The sequence below is a fragment of the Vespa velutina genome, chromosome 20, assembly GCF_912470025.1.
Source record: "Vespa velutina chromosome 20, iVesVel2.1, whole genome shotgun sequence".
Classification (NCBI taxonomy): Eukaryota; Metazoa; Arthropoda; class Insecta; order Hymenoptera; family Vespidae; genus Vespa; species Vespa velutina.
Genome location: NC_062207.1, coordinates 3,037,428 through 3,042,427, shown reverse-complemented (window position 1 = coordinate 3,042,427; position 5,000 = coordinate 3,037,428). Strand labels below are relative to the sequence as shown.

At 36.0% G+C, this 5,000-nt stretch overlaps 1 protein-coding gene and 1 long non-coding RNA gene across 7 annotated transcripts in view; one reads left to right on the top strand and one right to left on the bottom strand.

Annotated features, from left to right (window-relative positions):
- The window catches only part of LOC124956111, a 178,293-nt gene that overhangs the window by 141,842 nt on the left and 31,451 nt on the right, over window positions 1-5,000 (top strand). The gene's annotated exons all lie outside the window — the stretch shown is intronic.
- LOC124956114 overlaps window positions 1-5,000 on the bottom strand; it is a 12,593-nt gene that overhangs the window by 1,492 nt on the left and 6,101 nt on the right. Inside the window, exon 2 of the long non-coding RNA XR_007103108.1 lies at window positions 1-5,000. This exon is cut by the window's left edge and continues 1,492 nt beyond it; it is cut by the window's right edge and continues 4,687 nt beyond it. This is a non-coding gene — a long non-coding RNA (uncharacterized LOC124956114).

Here is a 5,000-nt window from a genome sequence, read left to right as displayed (position 1 = left end):
TTCTCTCATTAATATCTTTCTCCTTGGATACCGTGGAATAGTTCGAAACATTTTTGCAATTTCGCAAAAAGGAACTTTGAGAAAGATGGAGATCGTAAAACCACGTTTATAAACTTCCGTCCGTGTAACGAAACGAACTCCATTATTCAACATTAATGTCTATTTCTCTCTCTCTCTCTCTCTCTCTCCCTCTCTCCCTCTCTCTCTTTTTTCTTCTATAGAAAAATTATAATTTATATGAAGATATTAAAAGATGAGTATGATGATTTTAATATTATCCCAAACATGACTTTGCGTATCTTTCAAATCGATTATACAAATCGTTGATTTACAATCGAGCCTCGTCACGATTTATATATATATATATATAAAATATATAATATATATATATATATATTCAATACACGATTTATATTCGTTCTCTCCGTAATAGTTTAAACTCATAGAAAAGCAGAATCGTACAATATAAAAGTAGGTTCAAAAGATTACGAGCATATTTATATGCATGCATATAAATAAGCATTCGCATACAATAACGTAGAAAATTACGAGGAAGGTTTATAGGAGAGATTTCGTCGGTTGTGTTCGGTTTCCCCTGAACTACCCTTCTTAAATGCGCTTGGTTCTCGAATAAAGAGAAGGGGGAGAAGAATGAAAGAAGGGAAAAAAAAAGAAAAAAGAAAAAGAAAAGAAAGAGAAAAAAATAAATAAATAGAAAAATGAAAAAAGTGTATGGATGTGCTTCCGCCTCGAGTGAAGATAAAATAACGTGAAGAATAATTAAATTTGCTGATGTAAATGGACGTAAGGAGAGAGAGAGAGAGAGAGAGAGAGAGAGAGAGAGAGAGAGAAAGAGAGAGAGAGATGAAAAGAAATAAGATGTTATTAAGATAAATAGTGAAGAAGAAGAACAAGAAGAAGGAGAAGGATGATGATGATGATGATGATGATGATGATGAAGAGTAGTGTCGAGAAATGAAATAAACACTATAAATGAATGGAATAAAGCAGAAAGAGAAGAAGATATAGAATAGAAAATATAGATATACTAATATCAGAAATATCGTTGAAATATGCTAAAAGCAATGAGAACAAGCCTGGTTCTCCTTTCCGGCCAATTTTAGCATAACAAAACACCTGAAATTTGGTGCAAAACTTTTGAATATGCACGAGACGTGTCTGAAAGGAAAAGTAGAAAGAGAGAAAGAAATTTCGATTCAAGCATCTTTTTTTCTTACTCGTATCTTCTCTCTCTCTCTCTCTCTCTCTCTCTGTCTCTCTCTCTCTTTCTCTCGCTTTCTATCTATTCTTCGTTTCGAAGTAAACATTCTTCTCCCTTCGACAAGTCCGAAGAATCTTTGAAGGACCATCTTTTTAAAGTCTTCGACAATTGGATTCTATCGTAAATTTTCCTAGTTTACAAAAGTCGAAAGAAACTTCGAAGATCGCCATTCTTTTTTCATACAAACTATACTCTACAGTATTATGCTACTATACTACAATATATATATATATATATATATATATACACTTTCCATGTTTTTTCGAAGTTGAAACTATTTCTTTCTTTACTATACGTCGTTTCCTACATCCTATTGTCTGCGTAAAATGTAAAAAAGCATTTCTTTTCTTTTCTTTTCTTTTATTTTTCTTTCTTATCTTTCGCTTTCTCTTGCTAGCCCCTATAGTAAGAAATATTTATTATTATCTATAAGTATAATCAAGAATATGTTGCGTACAAAAACTAACCACCACTAGGCATCTCTCATTTTCAACTTTAATTAATGACATCTCTATTCTCTATAGAATCCCATCGTATTCGTCGACATGAAAATCCTCTCAACGATATACTTTTTTTATTTTATTATTATTATTATTTTTTTTTTATTTTCTCTTTTCCTTTACAATTAATTTTTCTTTTCTTTCCTTTTCTTTTCTTTTCTTTTCTTTTCTTTTCCATTTCCTTTTTCGTCCGAAGAATACAATCGCTATTATTTCTTTCATCGGTGGTTGAATCAGATCGACATATCGCAGCAAAAAAAAAATTCTAAATTCGTAGAGAAAAGGTTAATGAGCAAAAGAGAGAGAGAGAGAGAGAGAGAGAGAGAGGAGGGGGTAGGTGGAGAGAAAAAAGAAAAAAAAAAGGAGAAAGGAAAAAGAGAGATGGATAAAATTTGAATGAATTTTCGAATGGTAGTCGGTAGCAGGTGGTAGTAGGACTAGAAGGGGGTGGGAGAAGGAAAAAGAGAGAAGGATGGGGATTTGCAACGACCGAGAGCCACGAACAGCCGCTCGACTGACCGAATAAATTTTTATTGTCCATCACCCCCTTTTCCTTTCCCTCACCCTCACCCTCACCTTCACCCTCATCCTCTCCTTCCTCTCTCTCTCTCTCTCTCCCCACCCCTCTTTTTATCCCCACCGAACTCTCTACACTTCTCTCCGACGTCGTCGAAAACGTGAAATTATTTCGAATTCCGACATTCTGTTCGAGCCCGTAATGCACTTCCCGTCAGGTGCGTTCTACGAGCGACACGAACGATAAAAAATTTTTTAATCGTTCAAGCAGGGAAACAAAGAGCAAGAGAGAGAAAGAGAGAGTCATGCTTTTAACGGGCTACCACTATGGTACAATACATACGCCAACAACGTTACTCTGGTCATTGAAAGAGAGAGAGAGAGAGCGAGAGAAAGCTAGCTAGATGAATGATTGGATTTGATGTAATTGATAGATATAAGAGAGATGTGGTTTTCGTATGTCATCGGCAGGTTGACTCATTTCGATCACGTTTCATATCCAAAATTCCGAATTTTAATCTTCTCATTCGACATATCGAATTCAATATCCTTTCACATTTTATCTTATTTATTCCAGTTCACCCTATGGGAATTCGAAAATAATTCCAAGGAAATTCGAAAAATCTATGAAGGCAACTGATTTTCTATCGTTTCGATATCGAACGTTTCGATAGAAAGATAAAATTACGAATAAGGATGAAATGAAAGGAGACTGATTTGTAGCGAAGAGAAAGAGAGAAAGAGAGTAAAAGAGAGAGAGAGAGAAAGAGAAAGAGAGAGGGAGGGAGAAATAAAGATAGAAAAGCTTAATTAAAGAGAAAACAATTTTCACGTTTCTCTTTTATCGGAGGTTGCGTCAACTAGAAAGGTCGAAAGAAAATCGAACGTAGTAGAATCAGTGGAGCCGATAAAGTTCCATGAAATGCCTCCTTAATGCAGAGAGAGAGAGAGAGAGAGAGAGAGAGAGAGAGAGAGATACAGCGTCGCTTGAAAATTATGTCACAGTCGCGTGGAAATAAACTCGAACGTTTTCCTCTTCCCTCTTCTCTCTTTCTCTCTCTCTCTCTCTCTTTCTTTTTCACAAACTGCAATAGTCCTGGCGCCGTCGTCTCCAATTCGGTTGGACCATCACCTCTCTCTTTCTTTCTTTCTTTTTCTCTCTTCATACTCGATCCATCGAGTACCCTTCGACAATCCTTTTCCAACCTCACATCTAACTTGTGCTTCTCTTTGTCTGCCAAATGTAATTCTATGCGAGAAAGAAAAAGAGAAAGAGAGAGAGAGAGAGAGAGAGAGAGAGAGAGAGACTCGCTAGAAATAGAAACGAATCGAAGTGCGACAGGGAATGATAGACGCTTGGATAAGCCGCGTGTACGAGGCAAAAAAGAGAGAATGAGGGAAGGCGCGTATGGGTGTAGACAGAGATGAATAGAGGCAAAGCTGCGTAGATATAAATACATATGTACCTACCTCTACGTACATATATATGTATGTACGTAGGTATGTGTAAAGGGAGAAAAAGATATACATGAAGAGTGAGAGAGAGAGAGAGAGAAGAATAGAAAAACGATGGCTGTTTGGTCCGGGTGAAGAGGCCACGATAATAATTCGAGGCACGTCTCGTCGATGGATTCACATAGATAACTCGAGTTCTGTAATTACCTGTCCGATACAAAATCGATGTCAAAGCGAAACGTGGTCAAAAATTCTTCCTCCGACGAGAGAACATATGAGAAAAGAGAAAGAGAGAGAGAAAGAGAACGAGAGAGTACGTTAGCGATTTATTATTCCAACGTTCGAGTTCCTCGTGCAGTTTTAATACCACTAACCCCCTCCTCCTTCCTCCCTTCTCCCTTTCCTCTATCTCTACCACCCCCTTTTCCCATATTTCTCCATTCTCGAGATGTTTATTTAACTCGCCATCGTACTTCCTGAAATTTTCATTATTATCCTATCAACGAGGAAACCATACGCATCCGTATATTTGTATTTCTTCCTCTCTCTCTCTCTCTCTCTCTCTGTCTCTGTCTCTTTCTCACGTCTTTCAATGATAAATACGTATAAAATGAATCATGTTCGACAATAGTAGTATCGTATCGTAATAGAAGTCGAAAGAATCGGATATTTTCTGATCGTATAAAGAAATCGAGAAACTATATATTTATATATATATATATATATATATATATATATATATAGAGAGAGAGAGAGAGAGAGAGAGAGAGAGAAAGAGAGAGAGAGAGAGAGAACGAAATAAACCAAAGATTTCTCCATGATATTGCACGGTAAACACGTGGAATAAAAGAGCATATTAAGTATCGACGTTTTAAAAGATTCGATTGTATCTCGAATATCGTGTACGACATAGATTTCCTTCGATAGTTTCGTACCTATTATGAAACATTAATCGTAAATACCATTTCGAGTCGTTTCTCGTTTATCTCTCACATTAACAAACCCACACATTTTCTCTCCTTTCTTTCGTGTTACTTCGTATAATATAAAAAAAGAAAAAAAAAAGACAAAAGCAAAGGGGGAGGAAAAAAAAAGGAAAAGAAAATAGGATAGAATAGGATAGGTAAGGTTTTGCACGACGAACAAATGATTTGCCATTATCGATTTGCCAATGTTTCATGATAAAAATCGATCTCTTATCATCTAACGTTCTTCCTCAAATTTTTCACGTAATCGCAATTTCTCTT